Source organism: Squalius cephalus (genome assembly GCF_949319135.1).
Source record: "Squalius cephalus genome assembly, chromosome: 1".
Lineage (NCBI taxonomy): Eukaryota > Metazoa > Chordata > Actinopteri > Cypriniformes > Leuciscidae > Squalius > Squalius cephalus.
In genome coordinates this window covers 68,007,519-68,033,518 of record NC_137122.1, presented here as the reverse complement: position 1 = coordinate 68,033,518, position 26,000 = coordinate 68,007,519, and positions in this window count along the sequence as shown.

The following is a 26,000-nucleotide window of genomic DNA, read 5'->3' as shown; positions in this document are numbered from 1 at the left end:
CGTCAAAACACGGTAAACAGTCCAGGATCGAGGGAGCCAGAGAATAGTCGAAAGCCGGGAGACAGTCCAAGGTCAAGGTAGCCAGAGAGTAATCGAGATATCCACAAACTGTCCGAGATCTAAACCAGCAAGAGAAAACACGTAGATAATGCTCAGTAAGAACGCCAGGGCAATACAATACTTCGCACTGAATAAGGGTAGAGAGCTGGTTATATACAAGAGCAAATGGGATACAGGTGTGAGGGCAATCAGTGGTTAACAGGTGTGTGTGTTTAATCCAGATAAGCTGCATGATGGGAATTGTAGTTGTTAATACTCAGGAGACGGTTCCCTACGTGGATGTGATAGAGGTGATGTAGGAAACTCCTGCGTTACAGAGCCCCCTCCCTGCGAGCGACTCCTGGCGCGAGAAGGTAATCGGCGACGGGGTCTTCCACGAGGTCGGGGAGCAGGTTTGCTGGGGTGTGCTTGGTGGAATTCCTCGGTAAGCGTGGGGTCCAAGATGTCCTTAGCCTTGATCCAGCACTGCTCCTCTGGACCGAACCCCTCCCAGTCGACTAGGTACTGTAGAACGCTACCTCTGCGCCTGGAATCAAGCAGTTCCTTTACCCGATACGCTTCTTCGCCATCTACCAGGACTGGAGGAGGGTTTTGTGTTGTGGGTTCATCTCTTGTCCCTCTCTCGGGACGGACAGCAGGTTTCAGCAGGGAAACATGGAATGTGGAGGCGATGCGATAGTTAGCGGGAAGTTTCAGGCGAAACAAAACTGGAGTAACTTGTTTCAGGATCTGGAATGGACCGACATATCTGGGGCTGAGCTTGCGGCAGGGGAGCCGAAGCTTGAGATCCTTTGTGGACAACCATACCCATTGGCCTGGACGGTACTGGGGGGCTGATCGACGATGCCGGTTGGTGTGGCGTTCCTGACGCCGAACCGCATGTAACAGGTGGGTATGCGCCTGATCCCAGACCTCTTCACTCCTTTGGAGCCATTCGGTAACGGAGGGGAGTTCAGTGGGTTCCCCGGACCAAGGGAAAAGCGGTGGTTGGAAGCCCAGGATGCACCGAAATGGAGTTAAACCAGTGGCGGGTTTCACCAGGGAGTTCTGCGCATACTCTGCCCAGAACAGATATCGACTCCACTCTGTTTGTTGTCGCTGGCAGTATGTGCGTAGGAACCGGATGATGTCCTGGTTCAGACGTTCTGTCTGCCCGTTGGATTGGGGATGATATCCGGAGGACAGGCTGACGTTTACATTGAGGTGTTTGAAAAAAGCTCCCCAAACTCTAGAGGTGAATTGCGGCCCTCGGTCTGACACGATGTCATCAGGCAGACCGTAGAATCGGAATACCCGGTTGCACAGGATCTCGGCCGTGGCGAGTGCTGTGGGTAGTTTAGGTAGTGCCACCAGTCTGCATGCCTTGGAGAAGCGATCGACTATGGTCAGAATGGTGGTGTTACCCTGGGATTCCGGGAAGTCGGTGATGAAATCTATGGCGATATGGGACCATGGTCGTTGGGGAATGGGCAATGGAGTTAGGAGGCCAGCGGGTAGTTGACGAGGTGTCTTGCAGGAAGTGTTGCAACTGGTACAGCTTTGGATATGGTTGGTGGTGTCTGCGAGTAAAGTGGACCACCAGAACCGGTTGCGGAGCAGGTGAACGGTGGCGGTGATACCAGGATGACCGGAACTGGGCGCCGTGTGAACCTGGTCTATGAGGCGAGTGCATAGGGAAGCAGGCACAAACAGGCGATTCGGGGGGCAATTTGTAGGTGAAGGTTCCTGCTGATTAAATAGTTCGATTTCTGTGGTGATGTCCCATTGCACCGGGGCGATTAGTAAACTCTCGGGAAGGATATTCTCGGTACTCGTTGTTTGGGTTGTCTCTTCGGTCTGACGAGAGAGAGCGTCGGCCTTAGTGTTCTTGGAACCCGGTCGATATGTGATGGTGAACTGGAACCTGGTCAAGAATAGGGCCCACCGAGCCTGACGAGCATTCAAGCGTTTGGCTGAACGGAGGAACTCGAGGTTTCTATGGTCTGTGAGGATGATGAATGGTTCCTGCGCTCCTTCTAGCCAGTGCCGCCACTCCTCTAAAGCCAATTTCATGGCCAATAACTCACGGTTGCCCACATCATAGTTGCGCTCCGCGGAGGTGAGCTTACGGGAGAAAAAGGCACAAGGATACATTTTCTCGGGCATGCCCTGGCGCTGGGACAGAACTGCTCCTACTCCAGTGTTGGAAGCATCCACTTCAACGATGAACTGGCGCGTGGGGTCAGGGTGCCGCAGGATGGGAGCAGAGGTGAAGCGAGCTCGGAGATCATCAAAGGCTTTGGAAGATTCGGGTGACCAGCTCAGGCGATGGTTGTGGCGTTTCGTCATGGCAGTCAGCGGAGAGGCAACTGTACTGTAATTCCTGATAAATCGACGATAGAAGTTTGCAAATCCCAGGAACCGCTGCAATTGCTTGACAGTTTGAGGAACTGACCAATTCAGGACTGCCTGAACCTTCTTCTCGTCCATTGCCACACCCTCTGAACTGATGATGTATCCCAGGAAAGACGTGCTTGTGCGATGGAATTCACATTTCTCGGCTTTGGCAAAGAGCTGGTAGTGGAGAAGTCGTTGGAGAACGGATCTGACGTGCTTTACGTGTTCCTCCATGGTTGAGGAGTAGATCAAAATGTCGTTGATGTAGACTATCACCCACTTCTCCAGCATATCCCGAAAGACGTCATTCATGAACGCTTGGAAGACCGAAGGACTGTTGGACAAACCGAACGGCATGACGAGATACTCATAGTGGCCACTTGTGGTGGAGAAGGCCGTCTTCCACTCGTCTCCTTTGCGTATTCGAACCAGGTTGTAGGCATTACGGAGATCCAACTTGGTATAATACTTGGCCTGACGAAGCTGTTCGAGGGCGGCTGGTACCAGCGGCAGTGGATACCTGAACTTGACTGTAACTTCATTCAACCCACGGTAGTCGATGCATGGACGCAGAGTGCCATCCTTCTTCTTAACGAAGAAGAATCCGGCAGAGGCGGGTGAGGTCGAAGGTCGAATGAACCCCTTGGCTAATTCCTCCTCGATGTACTTCCTCATGGCTTCGGACTCAGGCTGTGACAGGGGAAAGACTCTGCCCTTAGGCGGTGTGGCACCGGGTAACAGCTCGATGGCACAATCACTTGAACGGTGCTCCGGAAGCTGTGCAGCCGTGTTTGCTGAAGGCGTCGGCCAGATCGGAGTATTCGACAGGCAGATTAGGATCACTGAATCCGAGCGTGGAAACCTGGAGGGTGTGGTTAAGAGTGCGGTTGACCTTGGTCAGGCAAGTTCTGTGACATGAGAGATCCCATTGGACAATCTGGTTCTCACGCCAGGAGATTTGAGGATTGTGTGTGGGCAGCCATGTAAGACCCAGGACTATGTGATGTTTGGAGCCCTGGATAACATAAAACCTGATAGACTCGGAGTGAAGTGTTCCGATGTGTAGAATTACCTCTTCTGTGAGACGGTGAATCCTCCCCTCTCCTAAGGGCCGACCGTCTAGCGCCTCCACTGTTAGGGGAAAGTCACAAGGATTAGTTCGGAGTTTGTGCTGAACAATGAATTCATGAGACATAAAATTTCCTGCAGCTCCTGAATCAAGCAATGCTGTAGTGTCAATTTCCCTGCCACGAAGGGAGAGACGAACAGGTAGAATGAAACCGGGACACTGATGGTTTGAAATACCCGATGCACTCACCGGTTGAACCTGAGAAGGCGGATGAACAGGGCAGGTGAGTCTACGATGACCAGACTGACCGCAGTAGAGACAAAGGTGCTGCTGCATGCGTCGCTCACGTTCCTCGGGAGTGAGGCTAGTGAATCCCAGCTGCATGGGCTCTGATCCGAGCGTGTCGTCGGAACGTGCATGGTAGGAGGCTCGAGGAGTGCGTCGAGAACGAATCAGGTTGTCGATTTCGATGGCCAGGTTGATGTATTCGTTCAGCGACCTCCCCTCGTCGCGACATGCCAGCTCAGATTGTAGTTCATTGGTAAGGCCCTTCCTGAACAGAGTCTTTAAAGTGTCCTCAACCCAATTGGTCTGTGCAGCGAGGGTACGAAACGTGAGGGCATAATCAGCGGTGGTTCTTCTCCCCTGTGTGTGACTGAGGAGACGTTCCCCGGGATCACCCTGTTCTGTGGGGTGTTCAAAAACGCTGCGGAATTCCCGGGTGAATGACGCAAACGTGGTAAAGGGGAATCCCTCCGTCCTCCAGATGGCAGTCACCCATTCCAGTGCCTTCCCGGTGAGGAGCGAACACACAAACGCTATTGCAGATTTTCTTCCCTCAAATGTTAAACATGCTCACACTACAAGATTTGAAAATTGTGGTGCACCATATAGTACGAAATGTTATTTTTAAGTGCCTCACGTGATCTCATGCAAAAGCATGTGGAAAAGCATGGAAACATATGGGATATGCATTGCCAGGAGATACAGACATACACACAGACGCACGCACATGTACATGTACAGAGATTTTGAACTTGGTACTTTGAGTTAGATTTTAGAGCTTAGATTGGGCCCAAAAAATCAAGCCCGACATTACCTGAGCCTGTGCACGCTGTGTCCGAGTCTGGCCCGGCCTGACACATTTTAATGCGCTTTTTAGTTTTGGTTTCATTACTGCTACATGCATATTTGTCTTTGTAATAAATAGCAATAAATAAATGGAGATAAAAATGCACATCGAGTCACTCAAAATTACCTCAAGGGAAATTCTTTCAGCATGACAGCTCTACTTGTTTCTTGGCTATTTTGACAGCACTGACATAGTCACAGTTTTGTTCATCCCGATTTTAAGTCTTAAATATCAAACATGTTTGATATGATAGGGGCGAGCCAGATTTGTGTGAGAGCAGATCATAGAATAATAGGAGAACATTACCAGATAATCTGCGCCGAACATCGGAACCGATCAAGGTCCTCAACAAGATTTTCTTTTCTCAGATTCTTGGAGATCAGTTTTAACATTAAGTGACATGGCATCTGATGCACAGAACCTAATGGCACGTGACTATGTGCATTGGCACATCTGGTGGCACATACGGTCTTCATTCGTATGTCCCAGTGCCAGTGGATAGTGGTATGTGTGTTTAAAAAATTGTGACGTGCCATTTAGATTTATTATGTTTTAGAAATGAATTAGTCAATTTAGTTACATAAATTATAGCTCAGTAATATTGATATATAATTTATATTATATAAATAATTAACTAATTATTTATATTGATATTTGACTCTGATTATGATTTGCTACCGTCTTATTCGCAAAGAAATGACAAATACACCACCAGATGTTTCTCAACTGTTGCAAGTTTTAGGTTAGTTTGTGCTAGCTAGTGTGGATTTACTAACACCTACTGGTGTGCATGGAGCATCATGCAAAAATAAAGGTTACAGTAACGGATGTGACTGTTAATGTGCTATTAGTTACTTCTGAATTATTCCTTGTGTTTCCTAGCATGGGCAGTTTGCGTGATCAACAACATTGGCGTTACATACATTAAGTTAAGCTTATATTCCACTCAGATAGGGTACTGATGTAGTCTGACTACATACTGGTGTGTCACAAATTGACTTGTTTGTGAAAAAATAAATAAATACTGACTTTAAAACGTTTAATTGACATTTATTTATTTTTAAAAATCACTAAAACATGCTATTTTTATAGGCTTTTGTTTCACAATTACGTCAGTAAAGCTACTGAGCTCATCTGTCAGTCAAATGTGTCAACACGGAAACCTGTTCCTCGACACAGTGTCGGTGTTCAGTGATAATGTCAGTGACACATACCACTATCTACTGGCATATGCCAATGAAGACCGGATGTGCCACCGGATGTGCCAATGCACATAGTGACATATGCCATTGGGTTCTGTGCGTCAGATGCTATGTCACTTAATGTTAAAATTGCTACTGGATTCTTGGGAGGGGTAAATTGGGCATAAATTGGCCTAAAACTCCTGTAGTGTGAGCCCGGCATTAGGGTGTGTTGAAGTTTGGTTGATCTGAGAATTTCAACAATACTTGTTTTTTTCAAGATTGGGCAAAAAGGTCAACAGTTTTGTGCATTAAGAGTCATTTCTGCAATATAGACAAGTGCCAATGGCATGGTTTATGTGGGTCTGTCTGTTGGTTTTGAAATATTTGGTTATGGATATACAGCAGAGAGTGGGAGTGTTTTGGGTGATGAAACAGTATTGAAAAGAAGTTGATAGTGTTCATTTATTGTATCCAATAAGGCAATAAAAAAACTCACCCAGATCTAGACAAAATGTTGTGATCAGTCCATTTTTTAAGTTAAAAATAAAAATAATGTGTTAGTATACTAGTTAATACACTACACTAAAGAAATGTGTTAATAGCATAACAATATTACAAAGGTAAACACATTACTTTGTAGAGAAAGCCAGACCTGTTTAGTTGAAAGCCCACTCACCACGTCAAGGTACAGGTCACGAGTGGGGTGTTAGTAAGACAAGACAATGTGTTAGTAAGAGATGACCAAGACATATATATTTGTCAAGGACAAATATAAGAAAATGTATACAACAAATAATTTACATTACACAATCAGTTAGTTTGTTAGTTAGTTAGACAAGACAAAAAACAGTGTTAGTGGGGAAAATAACCTTTTTTTAGGTGAAAATACTTTGTTTTTATATGATTATTGACAAAGACATAAAAGCCATGCAACAAATAGTTTACATTACATATAGAACATATTATGTAATCAAGGTACAGGTTATGAGTGGGGTGTTAGTAAGACAAGATAGAAAATTGTGTTAGTGGGGAAAATGAACTTAATTTTTTTAGTGTTTTTGTTTTTTATGTATTTATTGATAAAGACATAGATGTTTCAAAAAGTACGAACATAAGAAAAGGCATGCAACCATTTACAGTCAGTATAGTGTTAGGTAATAATTGTAAAAATTATAAATTGATGAACACATCACACATGTAGTAAGTTACCTAATTTATGAATTGTAAAAATTATAAATTGATGAACACATCACACATGTAGTAAGTTACCTATAATTTATGAAGCCTAACATTGAATTATAGAAGTCTATAATGTGTTATGTGAATGCTATGTCAAAGAGATGTGTCTTTAATCTGGCTTTGAACTGACAGAGTGTGTCTGCTTCCCGGATAATGTTAGGAAGACTGTTCCAAAGTTTTGGTGCTAAATAGGAAAAGGATCTACTGCCAGCACTAGGGGTCTGTGATAAGATGGAAATAAGATCCAATCAGTAATATTTTCAGCACAGATCCAAAGTGAAATTACTCATTAAATATAGCATACACAGGTCTATGGTAGCTGTAATATGAATGCAGAACTCCTGATGATATGCATTTTTGTGGTTTAGACGTGAATATGAGGTCCAGTTTTGTGTTTTTCTCAGTTGTTTCTCCCTGTACCAGTTGTGTGTATCTTTGACTTGTGAATAAATCATTTATAGGCTTTACGTTTGATGACATGAGATCTTCGTTGAAATCACCACAGATCATTACATGGTCCTGGTCCATCATTTCAAGACCATCCAAAATATTCTTTAGGTTTGATAAGAAATCTGTCGTCTTGTAGTTTGGTGGTCTGTATATAGCAGCAACTACAGCACGCACTGGGTCTGTGAGTTTCAGAGCAAGAAACTCCAAGTCAGTGACTCCAACTATATATTGTACTGCTTGGGCACATATGTGGGTTTTTGCATATATTGCAACACCACCACCCTTTTGGCTTGCCAGTTGTGGAAAGGTGCTATATGACACCTGTCTGTTCTTCCTGTACATCTTGTATCCTGGTAATTGTAGTTCGTCTGGTACAGCTGATCCAAACATATGGGTTTCAGTGAAGCACAATATGTCTCCCAGACAGATCTCGTGGTGTTTTTTCATGTCGTCAACATGGCAATGTAGTCCTTTGATGTTGTGGTGTATCACAGTAAGAGTTCCGTTGGCAGCAGTCTTTGTATGCATCAAAAGTGGCATAGTGGTGTCGATGTCTGCTTTTGGCATGTTCTCCAGTGTGTTGAAAACTTCTTCATTGCAGTAAATCATCTTTTCATTAAAGTCAATGATGTGTAGGCCTTGCAAAGATGTAGTTCTGCTGAGAGCTACATAAGCCATGCCAGCTGACATAGAAGTCATTCCTTGTACTTTATGAGCTGTACAAGAATATGCTAGTTTCAAAGGGAACTGAAAACGTACCATTCCCTTTTTTTTGCAACGTTCTTCCACTCTCTCAATATAAACGGCATTGTCATCATTTCCTGGGGATTGATTGCGTCTCTTAAAGGGGGGGTGAAATGCTATTTCATGCATACTGAGTTTTTTACACTGTTAAAGAGTTGGATTCCCATTCTAAACATGGACAAAGTTTCAAAAATTAAATTGTACGTTTGAAGGAGTATTTCTGTGCCAAAAATTGTCCTTCCGGTTTGTCACAAGTTTCGGAAAGTTTTTTTCGAGTATGGGTATGTGTGACGTCAGATGTAACGGAATTTCCTTATATGGGTCCTAAGGGCACTTCTCCGGTAAGATCGCGGGCGCACTCGTAGACCAGAGCAAGAGAGCGAAAGCAGTTCGCCATCAAAGCGCCCTGCCCGGCTTTTGGGAAGCCAATGTCACCAAAGAAGTGTGTTTTTGGTTGCCAGGGCAAGACAACCCTGCACAGATTCCCAAAGAACCCAGCGTTAAGGCACCAGTGGATGGAGTTTGTTTTTCCTGAGCATAAACGGAGTTGTGTAGACTGTTTGTTCCCTGCATTTCGACGATGATTGTTTTATAAACAAAGCCCAGATCGACGGATTTGCAGATCGTCTAATGCTTAAGGATCGAGCAGTCACAATGATAAAGGTTCGGTGAGTAAAACTGCTTCTATTGTCTCTGTGTGTTGTTACTAGCTCGGCGCGTTAGCACAGCTTTAGCTTCGCCCACAGGGCCCGCCTCCAGCCGCTCGTTTTTTTCCGGAAAGACTCGGTACAGCCTATCTTTCTTTTATAAATATAATAAAACTAAAGACTTTTTGGAGATATGAAGGATGCAATACTACTCTATAGGTACTCAAGATTAACAGGAGATTGAGTGAAAATGAGCATTTCACCCCCCCTTTAAGTCCAGCTGTGGGGTTATCCAACTCCAGTCCAATTAAATCAACATGTGGCTTGCCATCTTTGTCCATCTTGCTGATGATTTTTGAGATTTTTCCAAAGGTCCCATTAACTAAGCCATCCACTGTATCCAATTTTTTTGTAATGACAATACGTGCACCTTCTGACAACAACAATGTATCCGGCATATCTTCTTTGCTTCCTTGACAAGGAGTTGCCTGCTTTATCATACGTCCTGTTCGGTCATCTTTTACATAGTCCTGTGCATCGACACGGATGATGTTGGGATTGAGGATAGACAATACTTCTTTGTTGTGTTCATCCACCTGCTTGTTAGTTGAAATTATGTGTAGAACATCCATAGGGCAGTCCTCTTTTCTGGAAAATGTGCTTGTAGCCAGAAGTGCTCTGTCAGATTCCAGTAATGGTTCCTTTTTTTTTCTTAATGCGAAGCCTGTTGAGCATTTCAGCAAATGCAGCATCCTCTTTCTGCCTCATAATTTCTGTGAGGGTGATAATTTGGAAGTGGTCTTTCCAAATATCAACTGTGTTGTTTTCAAAGACACACAGTGCCTTTGACTTTCCAACAGGGGAGAGTTGGAAGAAATCGCATAAAACAGAAATACCTCCGAAGGGTTTTTTGCTGCCTTTAATCTGTTGAAATCTTTGGTCCACATATGCAAACAGGTCTTTTGACACCATGGACACTTCATCAATAACTATAATTTGCAAATGTGACAGAATGATCCTTATCTCATCCAAAGAATTGCCAAGTCCTTGATATGGTGGTTTAAGACTCCTTGGGAGTTTCAATATTGAATGCAACGTGTTTCCAGAGATGTTATATGCTGCAGTTCCTGTGAAAGATGTTAGTACAACCGTTGGTCTTGATATATCGTCTTCTTCATGCATTCTGGGTAATTTTCTCAGAATTTTTGTTGCTTCATTGTAGATGCACTTAATCAAATGAGACTTACCAGTGCCAGCTCCACCAGTGACAAAATAAAAGAACTGGTCAGGTTTTTGTCCATTTACGCATTTTAAAGTCCAGTCTCTTATTTTGTAAAACACAGCTGTTTGTGTTTGGTTTAGGTTTGGGTACATTTCTCGCTGCTCTCTGGAGCTTAGTAGTGGGCATTCCATGAGTGGTACTGCTGTTCTAGTCACAGAATCTCTGCTGTATTCTGGCACGTCGTCTTGTTCATTATTTTCTGTTGGGTCCATTGGTTGGCGTTCTGAAACAGCTTCAATTCGAAGGAGTTCTGTGTTTGGAGCAAAATTGGCCCATGCGTCCTCAATGGGTCCGTTCTCTGCAAAGTCCTCAATGGCATGTTCAATGGCACCGTTGTCTTTTTCATACCGTAACCAGTTTTCTTCCACAATTTTGAAAACAGGTGTCACCAAGTCTATACCTGAGAGCTTGACAGATGCACTGTTGTAGAAGCATTGGTAAGTATGAAATGGCAGAATCTTGAGTTGACATTCAGTCCTGTATGGGAGAAAAACCTTCAGTAAAGTTCCATAGTATTTCTCAGGATGTTTTTGTTCTGAAAAGCGTGCGTACCTGATAACTGCAGGTTTGCCTTTTGTTCTCTTCTGAATATGTCCCATGTTGTCTTGAAGTGGTATGACATTTTTGCCATGTCTCTATTTGCCATAGACAAGTCTGTACGTAGATGCAAAGTCAGCCATGCACATATTTTCAAATTCAGCAGTTGCAGGCCTAGCTTTATACTTTTCAGGTAATCCGGTCATCCATACATTGTCTGAATCAGGATCTCTTGTATCGAGATGTCTCATTGGTAGGCTCATCTTCAATGCATTGTCATCTGTTGGAATGAATATAACATTGTGTGAGCAAGACTTAAGTTTCAAGCTGCAGACACGAGTGACAGCTTCTTGCACACTGACCTCTCGGTTTTTTGAATATGCTTGCATGATCTGTTTCATTTGCTCCATGTCAGAGGCATTTTGATGGATTGAATCCTGCACAATGGATTTGAGGTATTTGCTCATGTCATGCTCAGCTTTGGTAATGTATGACAGCATGTACATGATGCAACTGTATGGATTCAGAATATACTGAATGTCCATATTGGCATTCCATGCTCTCAGCAAATGTGGATTATAGCCATTAACCCAGCAGTCTTTGGGATCACGCTTCATCATCACAGCAATATTTTCTGTCATTGTCTCTATGTTACAGAAGAATTCTTCATAGGTCATGTTGCACTGTGCAAGGATGTCTTCTGTAGTTCTAAATGAAGCTGCTGGATCATGCAACAAATCCCAAACAGATTTCAGCTTGGATTTTGCTTGCTGTTTTTGGTTTGGTTCATCTGGTCTAGGTGGACAGGGTTTTGTTATAAGAGTAGACTTCACTGGAGGCTTGGGAAATCCAAAGCGACAATGCTTCTTTCCTTTTTTGCATGATTTGGTGTGGTTTTTGCTGTGAGATTGTACTTCCTTCACAATATTGTGTAGTTCAGGATCCACTGTTTTATCAGGCAGTTGACATGATATGTATTTATCGATGAATGCACAAATTGTTTCGTCAGGAGCATCATCAAACTTTGGTGCGTCTTTAATCCAAACAGGCAATGTATGTGAGCTGATCCTCTTGCTTGAAATTCAACTCTGTAAAACATGTCTTCCACTTCACCAATTGGTTGAGCAGGTGACAAAATCAAATCTCTCATTAGGGCCTCCACCCTCTTTTCAAACATTCTGATGACAGTCACAGGATTGCTTCGCAGGATGTCACATTTCGTTGTCCAGTCCAATTCAGAAGCAGTTACATTTTCTCCTTGTTGTTTTTTGATGGCTTCAATTATTTCTGGCCACCTCATCTCGGCAGCACTGAAAGTGCAAAAGAATGTTGGCAGTCCCAGTTGTCTCAAACATGCAAAGAGGTCCTTCATTGTTTTTTCCCAAAAGGCAAGAGTTCCTCTTAACGGCTGCATGAATCTTGTGGCTTCCCCATGTCGAATGAGTTTCTGCACTTCATTCTGATCTTTTAACAAAGATGTAGTTATTCTTCGTCCATCTTTGGTAAACACCTTCCCTTTGCGGAGCTGAATTGACATGCTTGACATGGCAAGATGCATCTCGGTCACAAACTGGGCAAAGAAAATGTAATTCGTGTCCATTGAAAAACGATTGTCAGTGCTGAACAGCCTTGCATTGAAATATCTGCTTGGGGAAATGTTTGCTGGGCGGTCAGCTTCATCCAATGTGTTCCTGCCTGAGCAGAATTGCACTGGAAATGCCATGGACTCCAATTTGGGTGTCTTGGAAAAGATGACTGTTTTTTTTGCCTTCTGCAGGTGCAATTGAGTAAATATTGTCTCCAAATGATAACAATTCTTGACCAACATCAGCTGGCTGAAGACATGAATCAAAAGCAATTGTGTGTTGTTGTGCAACACTGTTGTCCTGTTCAATGGGTTGTTCATCAGCTTCACATTTACCATCTAGACTCTGCTCTTCATTTTGATTGCTAGTATGCTGTTGCCCAATACTCTCTTCCTGTTCCATAGGTTGTTCATTAGCCTCAGATCCACCCTCTAGACATTGTTCTTCATTTTCATTGTTAGCATCTTCATCATTATTCTCTGTTGGTGCAAATTCTGTTGTTTCGAGGTAGTCATCCTCGACATCTTCCCGAAAAAAGATATTTCCTTATATTCTGAATGGATATCCTTTAGCTTTAGTAAGGCAGTTCGAACTTTTGTTATGTCCAGATTCTGAAACTGAAAATGACCTTTGTAACGTAGATGCCTCTTCAACTTCACCCTTAGAATTTGGGATTCAGATGGTGGTCTGGGTAAAGACTGAACTGTGTCTTCAACTTCAGAAGGAACACAGACAACTGCTCCATGGACTGCCTGTTGTTGTCCCTTTGGAAGTGAGATGATCTTTGCAAAAGGTATAAATTTGGCAATGACATGTCTTTCAAGTACATTTATTCCTTGTAACTCATCTGGTATGGGGTCAAGTTCAAGATTATTTGCCACTGCTATGGATGGCAGACGACCAGACTTTAGGTTTTCATGGCAGCTATGACAAATCCACTCTTCTCTTCTTTCGGGCAATATACACTCACCTTGATCTGTGCAGCTGTCTTCACAATGATGTACATAAGTCCCAGTTACGCACATGGATGTGAGCTCAGGGTCTTTAGTATAGGTTGAGGACTGACATTTCCTCACCTGGTTAGCAAATAAACATCTGTGACATACAGTACAAATATATGTAGGTCCTTGTTGTACATTCAAGTTAAACAATGATTGAGCTTTTCTCATTAGTGGATTAGACATATTTTCCATCCTGACTTATCCTGCAATATTAGATCCTACAATCCTTCTGTATTTGTTCTTGATATGGTTGCTACACCTTATGCTTTGTAGGGCTTTGAGGTCTCTGGTTTGTCTCAATTTAAAGTGTCGGCTGTGTACCATGTGGTGTAGAGAGCGGAATGTAGGATCTTGGCCATGATGTCTTTTAAAGTTTGCTTTCACAGTGTTATTTTTTCTCATGTGGAAAGCAGGGTCATTCCTGTATTGATCTCTGATGTGTTGTTTGTGTTTCTGTTGGAAGGCAGAGTCATTCCTGTATTGATCTCTGATGCGTTGTTTCTGCTTCTGTTGGAAAGCGGAGTCATTCCTGTATTGATCTCTGATGCGTTGTTTCTGCTTCTGTTGGAAAGCGGAGTCATTCCTGTATTGATCTCTGATGCGTTGTTTCTGCTTCTGTTGGAAAGCGGAGTCATTCTTGTATTAATCTCTGATGTGTTGTTGCTTTTTGAACCGGAAGGTGGTGTTGTTCCTGTGTTTTTCTCTTGAGTGCTGGTTTTCTTTTACATGGATGTCAGGATTCATCCGATATTTTTTGTTATATATTTTTTTGTTTATGTCACTTTTATGCCTTTTTTTCCCAGTCTCACTTGTTTTTTTCTTTCTGTGTTTTTTGGCAGATGTGTGGGTTCTGTAGTCTTTTCAGTTTCTTAGCAGTCCTTTTTCTCTGAAGTTTGCCAAGTTTGTTTAAAACCTTTGGTGGCATACTGACAAAAGTTGTCTCACCATCCTGTTCAGTTTCTGTTTCATTTACGTCTATTGCGTGATCTTCAGTTGTTGCCAATTGAAAACATATTGGTAAAAGATCATACTGTTGATGTGGATGGAGCTGAAATGAACCGTAAAACAGCTGTAACAGTCTGTTTGTCAGGTCACTGACATTGTGGAAAGAAACCATCACAGCTTTTCCGTTTTCCTCGTGATTTGTGCCATTTGCATTGCGTGAATGTGGATCAAAAAATCCATATTGACCATGGCTGTCTTGGAAAATACTAATGCAAACTGTGCCAACGAGTTGCAAAGCCTTTGAATACAGATTTCCAAGGCTTTCAAGTCTGACTGAAAGATTCAAGAAGTTGTCCAAGCCTTCAGGTGCATCTTGAAGCAGATATCCAGTTTCTGGAGCGGACTTGATTACATTGTAATGTTTTTGATCAGTCACTAATCTATTTGGTATCTCATCAAAACTGAGATATATACTAACAAACATGTTTTTGGCTTCCAAATTGTGCCTTATTTGGCAGTACAATTCATCTCCTTTTATCAAAACATGATTTAATTTCTCTTGATCCATCTCCTGTGTCTCATTAAGGTGGGCTAGAAACATTAGTGAATTTGCCACGCATTGCTTGTCTCTACTGAATATTGAAAATCTGCAATCTGCTTGGGAGTAAGAGGCTCTAACTGAAATCTCATTTGCATGTCTAAATGTTTTATGGGCAGTAAGTGGGTTTTGGAATTCCCATTGTTTCTTTTTTGCATGAGATTTCTTGATACGATTAGGCATTTTGATGTTGGGTAATTCTTCTTGTCTGTTGTGTGATGTGATTTAAATAGGAAAAATATGCAAACTGCAATCTTTTACCAATTGTAAATTGATAGAACTAACTTTTATTCTGACTGTAAATTGCAATCTTTTAAAAAGATTTGGCCTATATAGATATAACTTATCTTAATATTCTTACCTTAATCCAGGAATCTTGTTGCTGTGTTCTGTTATGGGTAAAATTAAAATAAATTTGTTTAGAACTCACCAATGTGACCTCCACAATAGAAGTTCTAAATCTGCGAAGAAAGAAATTGAAGAAGGAAAACAAATTACTGCACAAGTTACATTTGTAGGTTTATTTAACCCTCTGGGGTCTGGGGTGTTTTTGGGGTCCTTGAGATGTTCTGACATGCCCTGACATTTGTGCTTTTTTCAGTTGCTTATATACATATTAATGGCAAAGGTGTAAATTCACTCTATATAGCACAAACAGGACTTCCATAATATGTGAGCCACATGTATGTACATGTTTTCATTTTTGAGAGAATAATGTTTATGCATGGTTATCGAAAAAACTAAAAACTAAAGTTTCTGAAATAAGGCCACAAAACACATACTAAATATGTGGCAATAAGACTTTTGACTAATGGATCTCGTCACCTAGAATTTTTTCTTCAAAATGTTTTGAAAATCATCCTGCCTAATCATTCACATAAAACGATACATTGATTTTAGTTTTGTGAAACACTTTTAGTTTGGAAAGCCAATATGCGGATGGGGCGTAAACGCTCCAACAGCATCATGCATATTTAGTAGTTCACACCTAGTGAGACTACGTCCCTGCATACTTAATGAGCCATTCATTCAGGTGTGTCACCTATAGCTAACTTAAATATACAAGCTTCATAAAAATGATCATTCTAGGAGAAAATTTCAGATGGCATTTAGAGGCTTTTGCATCTGAACTCTTCATATATACACACACATATATATATATATGCATGCACATACATACTTTATAATCTTTTCAAAACTAGTCAACGTCTTTCAAAACTAAAGTATACATTTTATCATACGTATTTCAAAGTAAAGGATTCATTAGTTAGTTGATGACTTTATTTTTGACAAAACACATACAGTATATATTCCTCATCTCAGTATAGCAATAGAGTTTGCTAAAAGCTGTTCATTGAATACAGCAGTATTTGAAAATCGATCATATTTTGTAAAATTACATTTATATTTGCATTTATGTCAAAACCTAGACACTTTTAAACATCAAAAGGACATTTATTAATATGTATTCGTGTCAAAATGACAAATAAACAGATTTTCCTATTCAATTTTGCATGGAAACACTTCCAACACGCTTGCGTGTCGCGTGAAAAATAGGCGTCGGTTCTATTTCTAGAATGCACGCGTTTTCCACGCGGCTCGTGCCGCGCCTGAGACGCGCGTCTCACACAGGCAGTGTGCAAACTCTAAACTGTTAACATGGGAGCCGAAATAAAAAGGACACGCCACGCAGCTGAGACGCTTGCGCCACGCATCCAGTGTTTCACCGGCCTTATCCAGCTGATGTGGGCGTTTCACAGGTTTGTATGGATCGCCTCACATTTGCGTTTGAATAGCGCGGTCTCCGTAGGCGGAGTCACATTAAAACTTAATTAGCTGAGATGAGAACGACTGACATCTCTCTCTTTACATACATATTATATAAACTGTGAATATTTGTTTTTTATAAAAATTACTTCATTTAAAAGAAGAGAATTCAAGCTTCATGCCTGTAGGTCTGTATGCCTGTTTGACTGAGTATTCGCTGAGTTACAGTTCATTTTCGGAAGCGTTTCAGAATTGACTTCACTGACGGAGAGTAGGCAGAACTCGCATCATGTTTATTTTTCTTTATTTGGCGAAAAGCACAACACTTTGTTTTTATTATGAGCATACACAAAAAAAATACGCACTAAACAGGATCGATTGATGTATAACACAAGCATATAAGATAAAAATTAATTTTTTTTTTTTTTTTTTTTTGAGCGACCCCAGGGGGTTAATGAGTTATGTTAATTGATGCTACAAGTAAAATTATGTGAGTATACATACAACCGGTACATGCGGGAACTTAACTGTCAATTTCGTAACCGCCCCTTTTTAGAGGAAAACAAGCCAGACTTCCCATAGACTTCAATAAAAAATAGCGGCACAAAACAACGTCCGTACACAGCCGGCAGACGTGTATAACTTCAGAAATCACTTAGATGAAATATGTCAAGTAATTATATGTCCACCCTTTTTTCCATAGAGCGTGAACGATACATTTATAAACTTAATTTGGGCAACTTAAAAACATGTCCCTTTCATTCTACCAGCATCAAATTGGTCTAACAACCCCACCTAGTGGCCAGAAGTGTATTACCCGGACACTTACTCGTACCTCATCGAGTCACCAGGTAGCCAGTGAATGATTTTACTTCGGTTTTAAGAAGTAAACATCTTTAAATGTATAATATTATGTCTTTATATAGAGAGTAGCTACTGAGTGCACTTTTATGTCCAGCCATACATAGCCTGATTTAGCTTTCGATAGCATCATCCGTAATTCATGATATTTCCATAACAGCAAGATATTGATGATGATGGCGGGCAGAGATGGGCATAAATACATGGAAATTGTATTTAAAATAAAATAAAAATAAAAAATACTGTGTGGAAAATTTTTATTAAATACAAATACATAATAGGGGTAGCCTACTGTGTGAAAAAAAATGTTTAAATACAAATTACATGTTTGTAAGGGTTAGTACACGTCCTTAATCCGATAATGTGTATGGCGCTCGCCGGATTGTTTTCCCCTAAAAGTGGGCGTGAACCTTTTCAGAGACGTTCTATGACGCTACGCCGGTTGTATGTGTAGAAGGATGTTGTATGTGGCTTTATTTAAATATGTATATTTAAATTTAAATCAAAATACTAACAAACACTTTAATAATTTGTATTATGTAGGTGGTCATATATTGTATATCACTTTCATATAAGGCCTTTATCTGGTTGCATTGCATATGCGTTTATGTGCAATTGGTTGAGGGTGATCTTATTTTTGTATTGTCTTATTAATGTCAGTGATGTGTAAATAGTTAAGCTACCAGTCACTCTATATTAAATTAAGTTTAACTATAAAAAAAATGTCCGTCAAGACAAAATGTAGCAAGGTAAGTAACATGATGTTCTTAATAGTATTTTATGACATCAGAATCTAATTTGTAATTTATATATTAAAAAAAAAAATGTAAAAAAAAAATGAAGTGAACCAGTTTCATACTATGTCTGTTGTAATTCAATGACTTAGGCCAGAGCTGTTTAGATCAGGCTCTGACTTTAACACAAGTTAGGCTATGTAATATGTTCAGTGAAAAAAGAAAGTCCTTGATTGTGTCACGGTTCATGAATTCGCCGTCTCTCTCTTGTCTGTGTTTGTGTGTGTGTGTGTGTGTAGGTGGAGCTGCTGATCACTGTGCTGAATTCATGAACCGTGACAGATTGATATTGTCAATGCTATAAAACAATTTGAGGAAACAAAGGCTCCGCATAATAGTGAAAGGCAAATAGGGTTTACTGAGAGAGTGTGCATATGTGGCCTATGGGTATATGCTCAATTTAGGTTTAGGCATTTGTTAAGTTTGAAGGTCAACTCAAATATCCTTGACTTAATTTAAAATACAGTAATAAAGGCATATACTGGTACTATGTAATTGTCTGTGGGTAGTTGACGTGACGTGACTTTTTCACTGTCACAGAAGATAAAAAATAATTTATTTCACATTTTCATCATTTAGAATACTATAAATGGTTAAACATTTTCTTGTTTTACATGAATTTGTTGTTTAAATACCTGAGTTTTTTTTTTTTTTTTTTTTTTTTACAACTTTGAGCCAAATCTCAAAATCGTCCTATGGTGTGATGGTAGACAACATTATTTCATAAATATTAACTTTTATAAATAAAGAAAATAATGTTTAAACATCTTAATGAACACTCCTGGCATAATTGTGCAAGTGTCTATTTCACTAAGTGGCCATCACTTTTCCTATACATACATTTCTAAAAGTGTAGGAATTTCATAAAGTTTGTCACAGAAAAAAATGTCCTTTGGTGTTGCAATGTGTATGCAATAACCTGATATTAAGTTGGGCAATATCATGGACAACTAAATTTAGTTGAAAGACCCCATTCAAGGTCATGTGACTGAAGACCCCTATGAAGCCCATGAGCAGTGCACATGGCAAGTATTTTTCTCAGAATTGTTCAAATATTTAACTATGTTTTCAGACCACTGAAGTTGTTAAGATTTTTTGTCCTTTAGTGTGACAGCCCTAAATTTAAATTTTTAATAAAAATTTGTATTTTTAACAGCAGGACTATGTAATATTATGCAAATGTATCATGCCAATTGCTAATGACAGTTTAGCTAGTATTAGCATGGTTATTAACTGCCACAAAAGCTCAAATGTCCTTTGGTGTGACAGAAAATGTCACAGGAAATGTCCTGTGGTGTGACGCTTTGGCCTGTCACACCATAGGACACAGATGTCACACTATAGGACAAGACCTCCTTAAGAAGCTTTTAAAACGAATATATAAAGTTTCAACAAAAAAACAAATGTCCTCCTTTATTATTGTTACAGTAAACAATATATATTCTGACTCTTTTTATGCAATGACTATCTTTGTCCTTTAGTGTGACGTTTTGTCCTATGGTGTGACAAACATAAAACAACAGAAAAATATACTTATTTTAAAATATCTTTAAAAAAAAGAGTCAAGTTTGGCATTAGGGGAGTTACAATAATATCTCCTCTTAGATAGGTACAATTTCAAACAGTTTTGTAAGGTTGGCGAAAAAGTTTTATTGACATTCATATGGAAAGGTTTATCAGGTTCATCTATCCATGGTGAAAATTATTCTAATTAGTACTTTCATGTAAAATAAATATCACTTTAAGAAAATAATGTTTTAATAATGTGAACAATTCTGTCTCAAGTATTTTTTTATGTTATTTAATATAATTTCTTAGTACTTTTTAAATGTCACACCATAGGACACATTTACAGTACTGTTGAGTGAAAACGTGAAAAAAATATGTGAAGTCATTGACAAAATGAGTGACCACTACTATTTTCTGAAACTGCAGTTTTCATACTCCATAAATATATGTATTTTTTCTTAAAAAGTTATGATTTCCAAAAAAAGTACTTTTTCTTGGCCATTTGTCAACTACCCACGTGCATGTTTGCACCTTTAATGTTGGGTGCAATATCACTGCACAGTAGAAACCAAAGTCTAGCACGGAAATCTTTGAAGGCACTATTTCGTTGTTTCAGCTCTCCTATGGCAAATTAGTTTGTCTTATAATGAATAGAGTGTAATGTTTAGATAGTAAAAGCAAGTTTTGTGTTTGAACTCTTCGTTTTCATACAGTGCGCCTTTAATTTGGCATTGCAGTATTCTTTCATACAGGTCATACCTCTAAAACTACTTAGTCACTGTTTGTGGGTGTGTTGTATTGTTACGGTTATGTGATTTGGCAGACGCCTTTGAGAAAAGTGATATACAAATACAAAACAATATAATACTTAAATTTAACAGGTAACAATTTAAAATGTTAGTCAAACTACATTAAGGAGAATAGCAATAATGTCAATTTAGTTAATAGCCTAATGAAATAAATAGTAGCCTAATGAAATAAACAATAGTCAATTACAATAGTCCAGCTAGGAGATGACCATGGCCTGAACAAGAAGTTGTGTAGAATCTTGTGTCAGATATGGTCTGATCTAGATTAGGCTAAGTATATGGTGTAGTATTTTATTTATCTAAATATACAATGCCAGTAAATGTAGGCTACTAAAGATGAGGTAGCCTATTTAACATGTAGTACTAAAAGAAATTAGTACTAAATTAGTGTTAAAAGAAATTTTAACATATGAAATTGAAATCCTCACAAATATCAATGACTTATTGTTTCAAAGCACCTTTTTGTCTTTGTTCAAGTCGCCAATAAGGTGTTTTTGATATGGTGCAGTGGTGAACTTGTTCTAAACTTAATAAGCTTCATCACTATTACATACCAATAATGGACATGTAGGCTACCGTACGTTCTGGCTACATCCATAACTTAAAGACTGTGTTTGTAGGGCATAAACAGAGAGCGTAACAATAGATTTAGAATACTGGTTGAATTGTTTTGAACATCTGCGCAATTTGGTGTAGGTCTAGTTTGCAGATGAGTGCCAAATTTATCGACAATGCAGTGGAGGCTCTATTGATTACAAGCAGCCAGCAAGCGAATAAAGTACTTAACTTAGGCAGGGCTCTAGACTAACTTTTCCACTGGTTGCACTGGTGCTACCAACTTTCTCAGTTGGTCGCAGCAGCATATGATTTGGTCGCACCTTTTTTTTGCTACATGCCATGGGATTAATCAATGCATGCTGATGAATAGTGGTCTTAATCTGCATACTCTAGTTTTGCACTGATGTAAAAAGACTGACAGTGACACAAGTGACCTCATGTTAGCAAATTGTTTCAATCTTTTAACTCTCAAAAAAAAAAAAAAAAAAAAAAAAACGTAGATTATGTTCTTTAATGTTTGATTATAATTTTACTGTCTTCACATAGGGATGAGAATTGATAAGATTTTATCAATGCTACTGACGATTATGATTATCGATCAGATTCTTTAACGATTCTCTTATCGATTCTTGATAGCTGTAATGATTCCTGTCTTGTGTTTCCCTCGTCTTGTGTGGACTTTAGTTATTTCTTGTTCTGTGTCATGTTTTGTAGTCCTTTGTAGTTTTTCTAGTTTATTAGTATCCCCAGGTGTTTTCTCTTAGTCACGCCCCCCTTGTTATCTTGTTTAGCTGGTTAGTCACTGTATTTATACCCTGTGTTTTGATTCAGTGTTTGTGGGTTCTTGTCATTTGTGATGTTGTTTTAGTTTGGTTGTTCCGTTCCTGTGTCTTGTTCCCTTATCTAAGTCTGTCTTGTTTCAAGTTTATTTATTAAATCTGTTGCTTTTGGATCCTGCTTCCTCCGTTGATTCAACCCTGCATCATCACAGAAGAACCCACCAAACAACAAGGATCCAGCAACAATGATTCCCAGGAATCCTGTAGCACGGATTATGTGTCTCCGTCAAGGAGACCGGAAAATTGAGGAGTACGTACAGGAGTTTATCAATCTGGCAAATGTTACCCCTATTTGACCCTATGTGCCTCATGATCTTTTTTAGAGGAGGGCTATCAGAGCCACTTGGGTCAACCATGCCACTGCATTCTCCCCACGGCACTTTAGAACTTTATATTAACTTGGCCCTGCAGCTGAGTGATTCGGGATATGCTGTGGGGATCACGGAAGAGAAACGTGGTACTCCCACATTAGCTCTCATTCCAGAGACTGTTCACGTCGCTTCCGCTGATCCAGAGACTGTTCACGTCGCTTCTGCTGATCCAGAGACTGTTCACGTCGCTTCTGCTGATCCAGAGACTGTTCACGTCGCTTCTGCTGATCCAGAGACTGTTCACGTCGCTTCTGCTGATCCAGAGACTGTTCACGTCGCTTCTGCTGAGCCAGAGACTGTTCACGTCGCTTCTGCCGAGCCAGAGACTGTTCATGTCACTTCTGCTGATCCAGAGACTGTTCACGTCACTTTTGCTGATCCAGAGACTGTTCACGTCGCTTCTGCTGATCCAGAGACTGTTCACGTCACTTCCGCCGATCCAGAGCTTCACGCCAGCCCAGAGTCTTCTTCGCCGCTGGTTCCGTCCAGCTCAGAGCCCTCTTCGCCGCTGGTCCTGCCCAGCTCAGAGCCCTCTTCGCCGCTGGTCCTGCCCAGCTCAGAGCCCTCTTCGCCAATGCTTCTGCCCAGCTCAGAGCCCTCTTCGCCGCTGGTCCTGCCCAGCTCAGAGCCCTCTTCGCCAGAGCCCTCTTCGCCGCTGGTCCTGCCCAGCTCAGAGCCCTCTTCGCCGCTGGTCCTGCCCAGCTCAAAGCCCTCTTCATCGCTGGTCCAGGACTCTTTACCGAGGAGCCTCCCCAAGAAAATTTGGGGGGGGGGGCAATACACCTCTGGACCAGCCCGATCCGCCAGGAGGGCCAGAGGGGTGGTCTCCTGTTCTGCCCTGGCCGCCAGAAGGGTCGTCTCCGCCGTGGCCGCCAGAAGGGTCGTCTCCGCCGTGGCCGCCTGAAGGGTCGTCTCCGCCGTGGCCGCCTGAAGGGTCGTCTCCGCCGTGGCCGCCTGAAGGGTCGTCTCCGCCGTGGCCGCCTGAAGGGTCGTCTCCGCCGTGGCCGCCTGAAGGGTCGTCTCCGCCGTGGCCGCCAGAAGGGTCGTCTCCGCCCGGGTCGCCTGCACAGCCTGCTCCACCCTGGTCTCTCGTCCTGTCGCAGTCTCAAGGCCCCCTTCCGTTCCATGGGCCTGGCCCTCCATCCCGCCCCCAGTTCCGCCTCCGATCCACCACCCTCCTGGACTATTGTTTTTTGAGGAGTGTCTGGAATCCACTCCTTAAGTGGGGGGCTATGTAATGATTCCTGTCTTGTGTTTCCCTCGTCTTGTGTGGACTTTAGTTATTTCTTGTTCTGTGTCATGTTTTGTAGTCCTTTGTAGTTTTTCTAGTTTATTAGTATCCCCAGGTGTTTTCTCTTAGTCACGCCCCCCTTGTTATCTTGTTTAGCTGGTTAGTCACTGTATTTATACCCTGTGTCTTGGTTCAGTGTTTGTGGGTTCTTGTCATTTGTGATGTTGTTTTAGTTTGGTTGTTCCGTTCCTGTGTCTTGTTCCCTTATCTAAGTCTGTCTTGTTTCAAGTTTATTTATTAAATCTGTTGCTTTTGGATCCTGCTTCCTCCGTTGATTCAACCCTGCATCATCACAATAGCACTGTGTGGAAAAATGTAGTCATATGCTTTTCAAAAAAACAAGTGGTTTTATTTATTTTAAAGCTTAAGCTTGAGTAAGCAAACTGTACTTTTTATGTAATTTATGTAATAAATGGAACCTTATTGTAAAGTGTTACTGATTAGTTTTACACCGATTCAGACGTCTTCTGAGTTTACTGTTGGAAAGATCAGTTGTTTTAACCATTCATTAAAATTAATCGGTTCAAAGGAGTCATTATTTCGTGAAATGGATGTGTCATACGTGTTGATTATCCCAGCAGTTAGGACATGGACATCCAAGATTTGTGTCAACACAGAAAACATTTCATCACTGGATTTCTTTCTCGTTTAATTACAGTGTTGTTTTATATCAGCTGAATTTCTGGAACGCTTTGAGAAGATAAGGCAACTTATTTAGCACAATTCACACTCAGCGGTAATTCAGGGGAAAAAAATCTCCGAATGCTACGAATGAAACTTTGGTCTTCCGACCTTTTACCACTGTGTCGATTTATTTTTGATTAATATGTTCGAGGGAGAGAGAGCAAGACTGCGCTTAGTTTGGAGACGGTGAAGTCTTGTTTACAGTTTCGCCTGGCTCCGAAGAGAGAGAGAGAGTGCGCGCGCGCGACCAGGTCTTTCTCTCTGCTCGTTCTTTCAGTTAAACATGCGCCGTATCACAAATGCAGCAGTTCATCTACATTACTCACCGATTAAAGCTTTAGCTGGCGCTAAAACAAGTTCAATGCAGGAAAATGCATGCGTGAATTTAACTGAGTAGCATATGACCATGCACTCGCAGAAATGCGACTACCGTATTTTCCGGACTATAAGTCGCACTTTTTTTCATAGTTTGGCTGGTCCTGCGACTTATAGTCAGGTGCGACTTATATATCAAAATTAATTCAGACTGAGATGAACCAAGAGAAAACATTACCGTCTACAGCCGCGAGAGGGCGCTCTAGTTGGCGGAGTTGTTCAGAAGCGACACCAAGGATGAAGAAAATGATGTGAAATGAGATCGCGGGAGCTTGGTTAACTTGTTTACTGGTAACTTGCATGTTGGACTCGCTGGCTTATGTTAATTTAGCCTATTCAGCCTCCCAGGTATATGTTCTTTATGCTATTGTGTAGCTGAATAACTGTTGATGTGTTGCGTTAACATACCGGACACCTATTAAGCCTGTTGTTCTGTGTGCTACTGTGTAGTTGAATAACTTGCCTTTCCAGATTAAATGTCTGTTCTTGGTCTTGGATTTTGTGAAATAAATTTCTAAATAAATGCGACTTATAGTCCAGTGCGACTTATTTATGTTTTTTTCCTCTTCATGACGCATTTTTTGACTGATGCGACTTATACTCCGGAGCGACTTATAGTCCGGAAAATACGGGGACATAAAATTTTAACATTTTCAAAAAATGGTCGCCGTCTGGAACCCTAGGTTATACCATATGATGCCTCCAAGTCAGCTAATACGTTATCTCCGGTCAAAATGAAAATGTGTTATATAAGGTATCAGTTTAAAAAGCAGCTAACGTTAAACTGAGAACAGTCATGTTAGTAGGCTAATGCTGAATTAGGCTACGTTTATAAAAGGAAATAAGAAACACGTTAACTGCTTTACCTTGTTATTCAACTGTTGATAGCCTACTATAGAAGGGTATGTTGTAGATATTGGTGTCCAGTGATCTGTAGAAATGGTTCGTGAAAAGTTGTTTCAATTCTCAGATGTGCCAAAGAGTAGTATCTGTGAGTGTGCCAACCGAGTGACAATTTGTTTTAGGTGCTTATCAGTTTATACCTTGTTCGGAGATGCAATCCAATCATTGACCGGGACTCTCTGTGACGGTGGCTTAATTAGCTATTGTTAGCCAATCATCAGTAAGTACACTTTTAACACCCGCCCCTTCCCTCCTCGCTCCCGCTTTAACTGCGGAACGTATGTTATCATTTAAAAATTGTCACTTGACTCAAAGCTTGATGCTTAAGTTACGCAAGGTAAGAAAAGTTAAATGTCTATTTAAGTTTATTACAAATGTTGTACAATTAC